The 14505-nt window shown below is 36.7% G+C and overlaps 17 pseudogenes; all 17 read right to left on the bottom strand.

Moving 5' to 3' along the window:
* Positions 1-423: 423 nt before the first annotated feature.
* Positions 424-542, bottom strand: LOC145644618 (5S ribosomal RNA; annotated as a pseudogene).
* Positions 543-894: 352 nt separating this feature from the next.
* On the bottom strand, positions 895-1013 carry LOC145647334 (5S ribosomal RNA; annotated as a pseudogene).
* A 792-nt stretch (positions 1014-1805) lies between these two features.
* Positions 1806-1924, bottom strand: LOC145647455 (5S ribosomal RNA; annotated as a pseudogene).
* A 667-nt stretch (positions 1925-2591) lies between these two features.
* LOC145645989 (5S ribosomal RNA) lies at positions 2592-2710 on the bottom strand (annotated as a pseudogene).
* Positions 2711-3502: 792 nt separating this feature from the next.
* LOC145647454 (5S ribosomal RNA) lies at positions 3503-3621 on the bottom strand (annotated as a pseudogene).
* Positions 3622-4288: 667 nt separating this feature from the next.
* LOC145645988 (5S ribosomal RNA) lies at positions 4289-4407 on the bottom strand (annotated as a pseudogene).
* A 352-nt stretch (positions 4408-4759) lies between these two features.
* On the bottom strand, positions 4760-4878 carry LOC145648287 (5S ribosomal RNA; annotated as a pseudogene).
* A 782-nt stretch (positions 4879-5660) lies between these two features.
* On the bottom strand, positions 5661-5779 carry LOC145647135 (5S ribosomal RNA; annotated as a pseudogene).
* A 791-nt stretch (positions 5780-6570) lies between these two features.
* Positions 6571-6689, bottom strand: LOC145648046 (5S ribosomal RNA; annotated as a pseudogene).
* Positions 6690-6910: 221 nt separating this feature from the next.
* On the bottom strand, positions 6911-7029 carry LOC145647132 (5S ribosomal RNA; annotated as a pseudogene).
* A 791-nt stretch (positions 7030-7820) lies between these two features.
* On the bottom strand, positions 7821-7939 carry LOC145648045 (5S ribosomal RNA; annotated as a pseudogene).
* A 221-nt stretch (positions 7940-8160) lies between these two features.
* LOC145648691 (5S ribosomal RNA) lies at positions 8161-8279 on the bottom strand (annotated as a pseudogene).
* Positions 8280-9501: 1222 nt separating this feature from the next.
* Positions 9502-9620, bottom strand: LOC145647131 (5S ribosomal RNA; annotated as a pseudogene).
* A 791-nt stretch (positions 9621-10411) lies between these two features.
* On the bottom strand, positions 10412-10530 carry LOC145647768 (5S ribosomal RNA; annotated as a pseudogene).
* A 1104-nt stretch (positions 10531-11634) lies between these two features.
* LOC145647463 (5S ribosomal RNA) lies at positions 11635-11753 on the bottom strand (annotated as a pseudogene).
* A 657-nt stretch (positions 11754-12410) lies between these two features.
* LOC145647130 (5S ribosomal RNA) lies at positions 12411-12529 on the bottom strand (annotated as a pseudogene).
* A 792-nt stretch (positions 12530-13321) lies between these two features.
* LOC145644393 (5S ribosomal RNA) lies at positions 13322-13440 on the bottom strand (annotated as a pseudogene).
* Between the last annotated feature and the right edge of the window lie 1065 nt (positions 13441-14505).

Below are 14505 nucleotides of genomic sequence, written 5' to 3'. Positions count from 1 at the left end.
TATTCCCTGGTACTAAAATATTTCTATTTAATCTGTACACTTCACATACAAGCTTGTCAGTTGCAGATTAAAGTAAAGTGATGCAACAAAAACTTACAGCATCTGCTATTCCCAGGTGCTAACAGATAGTTTTTTTAATTAATCACTGCATTTCACATCTTAGCATGTCATCTTGACAGTAAATTAAAGTGATGCAAGAGAAGCTTACAGCATCTCATAGTCCAAGGTGCTAACAGATAGTTTTTTTAATGAATCACTGCACTTCACATTCAGGCATGTGAGTTGGAGAGTAAATGAAAGTGATGCAAAAAAAAGTTACAGCATCGGCTATTCCCAGGTGCTAACAGATGGTTTTTATTATTAATCACTGCACTTCACATTTGAGCATGTCAGCTTGAAAGTAAATTAAAGTGATGCAAGAAAAGCTTGCAGCACCTGGTATTCCTAGGTAGGGTCCCATCTCAGTACTATCCAGGCCCAAACTTGCTTAGCTTCCAAGATCAGATGAGCTTGGGCATTCTCAAGCTGGTGTGGGCATAAGCCTCAAACCCTTACTCAAATTGCCTAATCATAGCAAATATGATCAAAGACCAATCTGACAATTTTTTTTATTAATCCCTGCAATTGACATTCTAGAATGTTATCTTGAATGTAAATTAAATGATGCAATAAAAGCTTACAACATCTGGTATACGGAGGCACTAACAGACAGTTTTTTGATGAATCACTGCACTTCACATTCAGGCATGTGAGTTGGAGAGTAAATGAAAGTGATGCAAAAAAAACTTACAGCATCGACTATTCCCAGGTGCTAACAGATGGTTTTTTTTATTAATCACTGCACTTCACATTTGAGCATGTCAGCTTGAAAGTAAATTAAAGTGATGCAAGAAAAGCTTACAGCACCTGGTATTCCTAGGTAGGGTCCCACCTCAGTACTATCCAGGCCCAAACTTGCTTAGCTTCCAAGGTCAGATGAGATTGGGCATTCTCAAGCTGGTGTGGCCGTAAGCCTTAAACACTTACTCAAATTGCCTAATCACAGCAAATATGATCAAAGACCAATCTGACAATTTTTTTTATTAATCCCTGCACTTGACATTCTAGAATGTTATCTTGAATGTAAATTAAATGATGCAATAAAAGCTTACAACATCTAGTATACGGAGGCACTAACAGACAGTTTTTTGATGAATCACTGCACTTCACATTCAGGCATGTGAGTTGGAGAGTAAATGAAAGTGATGCAAAAAAAACTTACAGCATCTGCTATTCCCAGGTGCTAACAGATAGTTTGAGTTAATTATTCACTGCACTTCAAATTTGAACATGATAGCTTGAACATAAATTAAAGGGATGCAATACAATCTTACAGCACCTGCTATTCCCTGGTACTAAAATATTTCTATTTAATCTGTACACTTCACATACAAGCTTGTCAGTTGCAGATTAAAGTAAAGTGATGCAACAAAAACTTACAGCATTTGCTATTCCCAGGTGCTAACAGATAGTTTTTTTAATTAATCACTGCACTTCACATCCTAGCATGTCATCTTGAAAGTAAATTAAAGTGATGCAAGAGAAGCTTACAGCATCTCGTAGTCCAAGGTGCTAACAGATAGTTTTTTTTATTAATCACTGCACTTCACATTTGAGCATGTCAGCTTGAAAGTAAATTAAAGTGATGCAAGAAAAGCTTACAGCATCTGCTATTCCCAGGTGCTAACAGATAGTTTTTTTTATTAATCACTGCACTTCACATTTGAGCATGTCAGCTTGAAAGTAAATTAAAGTGATGCAAGAAAAGCTTACAGCACCTGGTATTCCTAGGTAGGGTCCCACCTCAGTACTATTCAGGCCCAAACTTGCTTAGCTTCCAAGGTCAGATGAGATTGGGCGTTCTCAAGCTGGTGTGGCCGTAAACCTTAAACGCTTACTCAAATTGCCTAATCATAGCAAATATGATCAAAGACCAATCTGACAATTTTTTTTATTAATCCCTGCACTTGACATTCTAGAATGTTATCTTGAATGTAATTAAATGATGCAATAAAAGCTTACAATACGGAGCTGGTATACGGAGGCACTAATTATTCACTGCACTTCAAATTTGAACATGATAGCTTGAACATAAATTAAAGGGATGCAATACAATCTTACAGCACCTGCTATTCCCTGGTACTAAAATATTTCTATTTAATCTGTACACTTCACATACAAGCTTGTCAGTTGCAGATTAAAGTAAAGTGATGCAACAAAAACTTACAGCATCTGCTATTCCCAGGTGCTAACAGATAGTTTTTTTAATTAATCACTGCATTTCACATCTTAGCATGTCATCTTGACAGTAAATTAAAGTGATGCAAGAGAAGCTTACAGCATCTCATAGTCCAAGGTGCTAACAGATAGATTTTTAATGAATCACTGCACTTCACATTCAGGCATGTGAGTTGGAGAGTAAATGAAAGTGATGCAAAAAAAAGTTACAGCATCGGCTATTCCCAGGTGCTAACAGATGGTTTTTTTTATTAATCACTGCACTTCACATTTGAGCATGTCAGCTTGAAAGTAAATTAAAGTGATGCAAGAAAAGCTTGCAGCAGCTGGTATTCCTAGGTAGGGTCCCATCTCAGTACTATCCAGGCCCAAACTTGCTTAGCTTCCAAGATCAGATGAGCTTGGGCATTCTCAAGCTGGTGTGGGCATAAGCCTCAAACCCTTACTCAAATTGCCTAATCATAGCAAATATGATCAAAGACCAATCTGACAATTTTTTTTATTAATCCCTGCAATTGACATTCTAGAATGTTATCTTGAATGTAAATTAAATGATGCAATAAAAGCTTACAACATCTGGTATACGGAGGCACTAACAGACAGTTTTTTGATGAATCACTGCACTTCACATTCAGGCATGTGAGTTGGAGAGTAAATGAAAGTGATGCAAAAAAAACTTACAGCATCTGCTATTCCCAGGTGCTAACAGATAGTTTGAGTTAATTATTCACTGCACTTCAAATTTGAACATGATAGCTTGAACATAAATTAAAGGGATGCAATACAATCTTACAGCACCTGCTATTCCCTGGTACTAAAATATTTCTATTTAATCTGTACACTTCACATACAAGCTTGTCAGTTGCAGATTAAAGTAAAGTGATGCAACAAAAACTTACAGCATTTGCTATTCCCAGGTGCTAACAGATAGTTTTTTTAATTAATCACTGCACTTCACATCCTAGCATGTCATCTTGAAAGTAAATTAAAGTGATGCAAGAGAAGCTTACAGCATCTCGTAGTCCAAGGTGCTAACAGATAGTTTTTTTTATTAATCACTGCACTTCACATTTGAGCATGTCAGCTTGAAAGTAAATTAAAGTGATGCAAGAAAAGCTTACAGCATCTGCTATTCCCAGGTGCTAACAGATAGTTTTTTTTATTAATCACTGCACTTCACATTTGAGCATGTCAGCTTGAAAGTAAATTAAAGTGATGCAAGAAAAGCTTACAGCACCTGGTATTCCTAGGTAGGGTCCCACCTCAGTACTATTCAGGCCCAAACTTGCTTAGCTTCCAAGGTCAGATGAGATTGGGCGTTCTCAAGCTGGTGTGGCCGTAAACCTTAAACGCTTACTCAAATTGCCTAATCATAGCAAATATGATCAAAGACCAATCTGACAATTTTTTTTATTAATCCCTGCACTTGACATTCTAGAATGTTATCTTGAATGTAATTAAATGATGCAATAAAAGCTTACAATACGGAGCTGGTATACGGAGGCACTAATTATTCACTGCACTTCAAATTTGAACATGATAGCTTGAACATAAATTAAAGGGATGCAATACAATCTTACAGCACCTGCTATTCCCTGGTACTAAAATATTTCTATTTAATCTGTACACTTCACATACAAGCTTGTCAGTTGCAGATTAAAGTAAAGTGATGCAACAAAAACTTACAGCATCTGCTATTCCCAGGTGCTAACAGATAGTTTTTTTAATTAATCACTGCATTTCACATCTTAGCATGTCATCTTGACAGTAAATTAAAGTGATGCAAGAGAAGCTTACAGCATCTCATAGTCCAAGGTGCTAACAGATAGATTTTTAATGAATCACTGCACTTCACATTCAGGCATGTGAGTTGGAGAGTAAATGAAAGTGATGCAAAAAAAAGTTACAGCATCGGCTATTCCCAGGTGCTAACAGATGGTTTTTTTTATTAATCACTGCACTTCACATTTGAGCATGTCAGCTTGAAAGTAAATTAAAGTGATGCAAGAAAAGCTTGCAGCAGCTGGTATTCCTAGGTAGGGTCCCATCTCAGTACTATCCAGGCCCAAACTTGCTTAGCTTCCAAGATCAGATGAGCTTGGGCATTCTCAAGCTGGTGTGGGCATAAGCCTCAAACCCTTACTCAAATTGCCTAATCATAGCAAATATGATCAAAGACCAATCTGACAATTTTTTTTATTAATCCCTGCAATTGACATTCTAGAATGTTATCTTGAATGTAAATTAAATGATGCAATAAAAGCTTACAACATCTGGTATACGGAGGCACTAACAGACAGTTTTTTGATGAATCACTGCACTTCACATTCAGGCATGTGAGTTGGAGAGTAAATGAAAGTGATGCAAAAAAAACTTACAGCATCGACTATTCCCAGGTGCTAACAGATGGTTTTTTTTATTAATCACTGCACTTCACATTTGAGCATGTCAGCTTGAAAGTAAATTAAAGTGATGCAAGAAAAGCTTACAGCACCTGGTATTCCTAGGTAGGGTCCCACCTCAGTACTATCCAGGCCCAAACTTGCTTAGCTTCCAAGGTCAGATGAGATTGGGCATTCTCAAGCTGGTGTGGCCATAAGCCTTAAACACTTACTCAAATTGCCTAATCATAGCAAATATGATCAAAGACCAATCTGACAATTTTTTTATTAATCCCTGCAATTGACATTCTAGAATGTTATCTTGAATGTAAATTAAATGATGCAATAAAAGCTTACAACATCTGGTATACGGAGGCACTAACAGACAGTTTTTTGATGAATCACTGCACTTCACATTCAGGCATGTGAGTTGGAGAGTAAATGAAAGTGATGCAAAAAAAACTTACAGCATCTGCTATTCCCAGGTGCTAACAGATAGTTTGAGTTAATTATTCATTGCACTTCAAATTTGAACATGATAGCTTGAACATAAATTAAAGGGATGCAATACAATCTTACAGCACCTGCTATTCCCTGGTACTAAAATATTTCTATTTAATCTGTACACTTCACATACAAGCTTGTCAGTTGCAGACTAAAGTAAAGTGATGCAACAAAAACTTACAGCATCTGCTATTCCCAGGTGCTAACAGATAGTTTTTTTAATTAATCACTGCATTTCACATCTTAGCATGTCATCTTGACAGTAAATTAAAGTGATGCAAGAGAAGCTTACAACATCTCATAGTCCAAGGTGCTAACAAATAGTTTTTTGATGAATCACTGCACTTCACATTCAGGCATGTGAGTTGGAGGGTAAATGAAAGTGATGCAAAAAAAACTTACAGCATCTGCTATTCCCAGGTGCTAACAGATAGTTTTTTTTATTAATCACTGCACTTCACATTTGAGCATGTCAGCAAATTAAAGTGATGCAAGAAAGGCTTACAGCACCTGGTATTCCTAGGTAGGGTCCCACCTCAGTACTATCCAGGCCCAAACTTGCTTAGCTTCCAAGGTCAGATGAGATTGGGCATTCTCAAGCTGGTGTGGCCGTAAGCCTTAAACACTTACTCAAATTGCCTAATCACAGCAAATATGATCAAAGACCAATCTGACAATTTTTTTTATTAATCCCTGCAATTGACATTCTAGAATGTTATCTTGAATGTAAATTAAATGATGCAATAAAAGCTTACAACATCTAGTATACGGAGGCACTAACAGACAGTTTTTTGATGAATCACTGCACTTCACATTCAGGCATATGAGTTGGAGAGTAAATGAAAGTGATGCAAAAAAAACTTACAGCATCTGCTATTCCCAGGTGCTAACAGATAGTTTGAGTTAATTATTCACTGCACTTCAAATTTGAACATGATAGCTTGAACATAAATTAAAGGGATGCAATACAATCTTACAGCACCTGCTATTCCCTGGTACTAAAATATTTCTATTTAATCTGTACACTTCACATACAAGCTTGTCAGTTGCAGATTAAAGTAAAGTGATGCAACAAAAACTTACAGCATTTGCTATTCCCAGGTGCTAACAGATAGTTTTTTTAATTAATCACTGCACTTCACATCCTAGCATGTCATCTTGAAAGTAAATTAAAGTGATGCAAGAGAAGCTTACAGCATCTCGTAGTCCAAGGTGCTAACAGATAGATTTTTGAGGAATCACTGCACTTCACATTCAGGCATGTGAGTTGGAGAGTAAATGAAAGTGATGCAAAAAAAACTTACAGCATCTGCTATTCCCAGGTGCTAACAGATAGTTTTTTTTATTAATCACTGCACTTCACATTTGAGCATGTCAGCTTGAAAGTAAATTAAAGTGATGCAAGAAAAGATTACAGCACCTGGTATTCCTAGGTAGGGTCCCACCTCAGTACTATTCAGGCCCAAACTTGCTTAGCTTCCAAGGTCAGATGAGATTGGGCGTTCTCAAGCTGGTGTGGCCGTAAGCCTTAAACACTTACTCAAATTGCCTAATCATAGCAAATATGATCAAAGACCAATCTGACAATTTTTTTTATTAATCCCTGCACTTGACATTCTAGAATGTTATCTTGAATGTAATTAAATGATGCAATAAAAGCTTACAATACGGAGCTGGTATACGGAGGCACTAATTATTCACTGCACTTCAAATTTGAGCATGTCAGCAAATTAAAGTGATGCAAGAAAGGCTTACAGCACCTGGTATTCCTAGGTAGGGTCCCACCTCAGTACTATCCAGGCCCAAACTTGCTTAGCTTCCAAGGTCAGATGAGATTGGGCATTCTCAAGCTGGTGTGGCCGTAAGCCTTAAACACTTACTCAAATTGCCTAATCACAGCAAATATGATCAAAGACCAATCTGACAATTTTTTTTATTAATCCCTGCAATTGACATTCTAGAATGTTATCTTGAATGTAAATTAAATGATGCAATAAAAGCTTACAACATCTAGTATACGGAGGCACTAACAGACAGTTTTTTGATGAATCACTGCACTTCACATTCAGGCATGTGAGTTGGAGAGTAAATGAAAGTGATGCAAAAAAAACTTACAGCATCTGCTATTCCCAGGTGCTAACAGATAGTTTGAGTTAATTATTCACTGCACTTCAAATTTGAACATGATAGCTTGAACATAAATTAAAGGGATGCAATACAATCTTACAGCACCTGCTATTCCCTGGTACTAAAATATTTCTATTTAATCTGTACACTTCACATACAAGCTTGTCAGTTGCAGATTAAAGTAAAGTGATGCAACAAAAACTTACAGCATTTGCTATTCCCAGGTGCTAACAGATAGTTTTTTTAATTAATCACTGCACTTCACATCCTAGCATGTCATCTTGAAAGTAAATTAAAGTGATGCAAGAGAAGCTTACAGCATCTCGTAGTCCAAGGTGCTAACAGATAGATTTTTGAGGAATCACTGCACTTCACATTCAGGCATGTGAGTTGGAGAGTAAATGAAAGTGATGCAAAAAAAACTTACAGCATCTGCTATTCCCAGGTGCTAACAGATAGTTTTTTTTATTAATCACTGCACTTCACATTTGAGCATGTCAGCTTGAAAGTAAATTAAAGTGATGCAAGAAAAGATTACAGCACCTGGTATTCCTAGGTAGGGTCCCACCTCAGTACTATTCAGGCCCAAACTTGCTTAGCTTCCAAGGTCAGATGAGATTGGGCGTTCTCAAGCTGGTGTGGCCGTAAGCCTTAAACACTTACTCAAATTGCCTAATCATAGCAAATATGATCAAAGACCAATCTGACAATTTTTTTTATTAATCCCTGCACTTGACATTCTAGAATGTTATCTTGAATGTAATTAAATGATGCAATAAAAGCTTACAATACGGAGCTGGTATACGGAGGCACTAATTATTCACTGCACTTCAAATTTGAGCATGTCAGCAAATTAAAGTGATGCAAGAAAGGCTTACAGCACCTGGTATTCCTAGGTAGGGTCCCACCTCAGTACTATCCAGGCCCAAACTTGCTTAGCTTCCAAGGTCAGATGAAATTGGGCATTCTCAAGCTGGTGTGGCCGTAAGCCTTAAACACTTACTCAAATTGCCTAATCACAGCAAATATGATCAAAGACCAATCTGACAATTTTTTTTATTAATCCCTGCAATTGACATTCTAGAATGTTATCTTGAATGTAAATTAAATGATGCAATAAAAGCTTACAACATCTAGTATACGGAGGCACTAACAGACAGTTTTTTGATGAATCACTGCACTTCACATTCAGGCATGTGAGTTGGAGAGTAAATGAAAGTGATGCAAAAAAAACTTACAGCATCTGCTATTCCCAGGTGCTAACAGATAGTTTGAGTTAATTATTCACTGCACTTCAAATTTGAACATGATAGCTTGAACATAAATTAAAGGGATGCAATACAATCTTACAGCACCTGCTATTCCCTGGTACTAAAATATTTCTATTTAATCTGTACACTTCACATACAAGCTTGTCAGTTGCAGATTAAAGTAAAGTGATGCAACAAAAACTTACAGCATTTGCTATTCCCAGGTGCTAACAGATAGTTTTTTTAATTAATCACTGCACTTCACATCCTAGCATGTCATCTTGAAAGTAAACTAAAGTGATGCAAGAGAAGCTTACAGCATCTCGTAGTCCAAGGTGCTAACAGATAGATTTTTGAGGAATCACTGCACTTCACATTCAGGCATGTGAGTTGGAGAGTAAATGAAAGTGATGCAAAAAAAACTTACAGCATCTGCTATTCCCAGGTGCTAACAGATAGTTTGAGTTAATTATTCATTGCACTTCAAATTTGAACATGATAGCTTGAACATAAATTAAAGGGATGCAATACAATCTTACAGCACCTGCTATTCCCTGGTACTAAAATATTTCTATTTAATCTGTACACTTCACATACAAGCTTGTCAGTTGCAGACTAAAGTAAAGTGATGCAACAAAAACTTACAGCATCTGCTATTCCCAGGTGCTAACAGATAGTTTTTTTAATTAATCACTGCATTTCACATCTTAGCATGTCATCTTGACAGTAAATTAAAGTGATGCAAGAGAAGCTTACAGCATCTCATAGTCCAAGGTGCTAACAAATAGTTTTTTGATGAATCACTGCACTTCACATTCAGGCATGTGAGTTGGAGGGTAAATGAAAGTGATGCAAAAAAAACTTACAGTATCTGCTATTCCCAGGTGCTAACAGATAGTTTTTTTTATTAATCACTGCACTTCACATTTGAGCATGTCAGCAAATTAAAGTGATGCAAGAAAGGCTTACAGCACCTGGTATTCCTAGGTAGGGTCCCACCTCAGTACTATCCAGGCCCAAACTTGCTTAGCTTCCAAGGTCAGATGAGATTGGGCATTCTCAAGCTGGTGTGGCCGTAAGCCTTAAACACTTACTCAAATTGCCTAATCACAGCAAATATGATCAAAGACCAATCTGACAATTTTTTTTATTAATCCCTGCAATTGACATTCTAGAATGTTATCTTGAATGTAAATTAAATGATGCAATAAAAGCTTACAACATCTAGTATACGGAGGCACTAACAGACAGTTTTTTGATGAATCACTGCACTTCACATTCAGGCATGTGAGTTGGAGAGTAAATGAAAGTGATGCAAAAAAAACTTACAGCATCTGCTATTCCCAGGTGCTAACAGATAGTTTGAGTTAATTATTCACTGCACTTCAAATTTGAACATGATAGCTTGAACATAAATTAAAGGGATGCAATACAATCTTACAGCACCTGCTATTCCCTGGTACTAAAATATTTCTATTTAATCTGTACACTTCACATACAAGCTTGTCAGTTGCAGATTAAAGTAAAGTGATGCAACAAAAACTTACAGCATTTGCTATTCCCAGGTGCTAACAGATAGTTTTTTTAATTAATCACTGCACTTCACATCCTAGCATGTCATCTTGAAAGTAAATTAAAGTGATGCAAGAGAAGCTTACAGCATCACGTAGTCCAAGGTGCTAACAGATAGATTTTTGAGGAATCACTGCACTTCACATTCAGGCATGTGAGTTGGAGAGTAAATGAAAGTGATGCAAAAAAAACTTACAGCATCTGCTATTCCCAGGTGCTAACAGATAGTTTTTTTTATTAATCACTGCACTTCACATTTGAGCATGTCAGCTTGAAAGTAAATTAAAGTGATGCAAGAAAAGCTTACAGCACCTGCTATTCCTAGGTAGGGTCCCACCTCAGTACTATTCAGGCCCAAACTTGCTTAGCTTCCAAGGTCAGATGAGATTGGGCGTTCTCAAGCTGGTGTGGCCGTAAGCCTTAAACACTTACTCAAATTGCCTAATCATAGCAAATATGATCAAAGACCAATCTGACAATTTTTTTTATTAATCCCTGCACTTGACATTCTAGAATGTTATCTTGAATGTAATTAAATGATGCAATAAAAGCTTACAATACGGAGCTGGTATACGGAGGCACTAATTATTCACTGCACTTCAAATTTGAACATGATAGCTTGAACATAAATTAAAGGGATGCAAACAATCTTACAGCACCTGCTATTCCCTGGTACTAAAATATTCTATTTAATCTGTACACTTCACATACAAGCTTGTCAGTTGCAGATTAAAGTAAAGTGATGCAACAAAAACTTACAGCATCTGCTATTCCCAGGTGCTAACAGATAGTTTTTTTAATTAATCACTGCATTTCACATCCTAGCATGTCATCTTGACAGTTAATTAAAGTGATGCAAGAGAAGCTTACAGCATCTCGTAGTCCAATGTGCTAACATATAGTTTTTTGATGAATCACTGCACTTCACATTCAGGCATGTGAGTTGGAGAGTAAATGAAAGTGATGCAAAAAAAACTTACAGCATCTGCTATTCCCAGGTGCTAACAGATAGTTTGAGTTAATTATTCATTGCACTTCAAATTTGAACATGATAGCTTGAACATAAATTAAAGGGATGCAATACAATCTTACAGCACCTGCTATTCCCTGGTACTAAAATATTTCTATTTAATCTGTACACTTCACATACAAGCTTGTCAGTTGCAGACTAAAGTAAAGTGATGCAACAAAAACTTACAGCATCTGCTATTCCCAGGTGCTAACAGATAGTTTTTTTAATTAATCACTGCATTTCACATCTTGGCATGTCATCTTGACAGTAAATTAAAGTGATGCAAGAGAAGCTTACAGCATCTCATAGTCCAAGGTGCTAACAAATAGTTTTTTGATGAATCACTGCACTTCACATTCAGGCATGTGAGTTGGAGGGTAAATGAAAGTGATGCAAAAAAAACTTACAGCATCTGCTATTCCCAGGTGCTAACAGATAGTTTTTTTTATTAATCACTGCACTTCACATTTGAGCATGTCAGCTTGAAAGTAAATTAAAGTGATGCAAGAAAAGCTTACAGCACCTGGTATTCCTAGGTAGGGTCCCACCTCAGTACTATTCAGGCCCAAACTTGCTTAGCTTCCAAGGTCAGATGAGATTGGGCGTTCTCAAGCTGGTGTGGCCATAAGCCTTAAACACTTACTCAAATTGCCTAATCATAGCAAATATGATCAAAGACCAATCTGACAATTTTTTTTATTAGTCCCTGCACTTGACATTCTAGAATGTTATCTTGAATGTAATTAAATGATGCAATAAAAGCTTACAATACGGAGCTGGTATACGGAGGCACTAATTATTCACTGCACTTCAAATTTGAACATGATAGCTTGAACATAAATTAAAGGGATGCAAACAATCTTACAGCACCTGCTATTCCCTGGTACTAAAATATTCTATTTAATCTGTACACTTCACATACAAGCTTGTCAGTTGCAGATTAAAGTAAAGTGATGCAACAAAAACTTACAGCATCTGCTATTCCCAGGTGCTAACAGATAGTTTTTTTAATTAATCACTGCATTTCACATCCTAGCATGTCATCTTGACAGTTAATTAAAGTGATGCAAGAGAAGCTTACAGCATCTCGTAGTCCAATGTGCTAACATATAGTTTTTTGATGAATCACTGCACTTCACATTCAGGCATGTGAGTTGGAGAGTAAATGAAAGTGATGCAAAAAAAACTTACAGCATCTGCTATTCCCAGGTGCTAACAGATAGTTTTTTTTATTAATCACTGCACTTCACATTTGAGCATGTCAGCAAATTAAAGTGATGCAAGAAAGGCTTACAGCACCTGGTATTCCTAGGTAGGGTCCCACCTCAGTACTATCCAGGCCCAAACTTGCTTAGCTTCCAAGGTCAGATGAGATTGGGCATTCTCAAGCTGGTGTGGCCGTAAGCCTTAAACACTTACTCAAATTGCCTAATCACAGCAAATATGATCAAAGACCAATCTGACAATTTTTTTTATTAATCCCTGCAATTGACATTCTAGAATGTTATCTTGAATGTAAATTAAATGATGCAATAAAAGCTTACAACATCTAGTATACGGAGGCACTAACAGACAGTTTTTTGATGAATCACTGCACTTCACATTCAGGCATGTGAGTTGGAGAGTAAATGAAAGTGATGCAAAAAAAACTTACAGCATCTGCTATTCCCAGGTGCTAACAGATAGTTTGAGTTAATTATTCACTGCACTTCAAATTTGAACATGATAGCTTGAACATAAATTAAAGGGATGCAATACAATCTTACAGCACCTGCTATTCCCTGGTACTAAAATATTTCTATTTAATCTGTACACTTCACATACAAGCTTGTCAGTTGCAGATTAAAGTAAAGTGATGCAACAAAAACTTACAGCATTTGCTATTCCCAGGTGCTAACAGATAGTTTTTTTTAATTAATCACTGCACTTCACATCCTAGCATGTCATCTTGAAAGTAAATTAAAGTGATGCAAGAGAAGCTTACAGCATCTCGTAGTCCAAGGTGCTAACAGATAGATTTTTGAGGAATCACTGCACTTCACATTCAGGCATGTGAGTTGGAGAGTAAATGAAAGTGATGCAAAAAAAACTTACAGCATCTGCTATTCCCAGGTGCTAACAGATAGTTTTTTTTATTAATCACTGCACTTCACATTTGAGCATGTCAGCTTGAAAGTAAATTAAAGTGATGCAAGAAAAGCTTACAGCACCTGGTATTCCTAGGTAGGGTCCCACCTCAGTACTATTCAGGCCCAAACTTGCTTAGCTTCCAAGGTCAGATGAGATTGGGCGTTCTCAAGCTGGTGTGGCCGTAAGCCTTAAACACTTACTCAAATTGCCTAATCATAGCAAATATGATCAAAGACCAATCTGACAATTTTTTTTATTAATCCCTGCACTTGACATTCTAGAATGTTATCTTGAATGTAATTAAATGATGCAATAAAAGCTTACAATACGGAGCTGGTATACGGAGGCACTAATTATTCACTGCACTTCAAATTTGAACATGATAGCTTGAACATAAATTAAAGGGATGCAAACAATCTTACAGCACCTGCTATTCCCTGGTACTAAAATATTCTATTTAATCTGTACACTTCACATACAAGCTTGTCAGTTGCAGATTAAAGTAAAGTGATGCAACAAAAACTTACAGCATCTGCTATTCCCAGGTGCTAACAGATAGTTTTTTTAATTAATCACTGCATTTCACATCCTAGCATATCATCTTGACAGTTAATTAAAGTGATGCAAGAGAAGCTTACAGCATCTCGTAGTCCAATGTGCTAACATATAGTTTTTTGATGAATCACTGCACTTCACATTCAGGCATGTGAGTTGGAGAGTAAATGAAAGTGATGCAAAAAAAACTTACAGCATCTGCTATTCCCAGGTGCTAACAGATAGTTTGAGTTAATTATTCATTGCACTTCAAATTTGAACATGATAGCTTGAACATAAATTAAAGGGATGCAATACAATCTTACAGCACCTGCTATTCCCTGGTACTAAAATATTTCTATTTAATCTGTACACTTCACATACAAGCTTGTCAGTTGCAGACTAAAGTAAAGTGATGCAACAAAAACTTACAGCATCTGCTATTCCCAGGTGCTAACAGATAGTTTTTTTAATTAATCACTGCATTTCACATCTTGGCATGTCATCTTGACAGTAAATTAAAGTGATGCAAGAGAAGCTTACAGCATCTCATAGTCCAAGGTGCTAACAAATAGTTTTTTGATGAATCACTGCACTTCACATTCAGGCATGTGAGTTGGAGGGTAAATGAAAGTGATGCAAAAAAAACTTACAGCATCTGCTATTCCCAGGTGCTAACAGATAGTTTTTTTTATTAATCACTGCACTTCACATTTGA

The sequence above is a fragment of the Electrophorus electricus genome, chromosome 13, assembly GCF_041902795.1.
Source record: "Electrophorus electricus isolate QZ-2024a chromosome 13, ASM4190279v1, whole genome shotgun sequence".
NCBI lineage: Eukaryota > Metazoa > Chordata > Actinopteri > Gymnotiformes > Gymnotidae > Electrophorus > Electrophorus electricus.
This window is presented reverse-complemented; position numbering and strand designations above follow the sequence as displayed.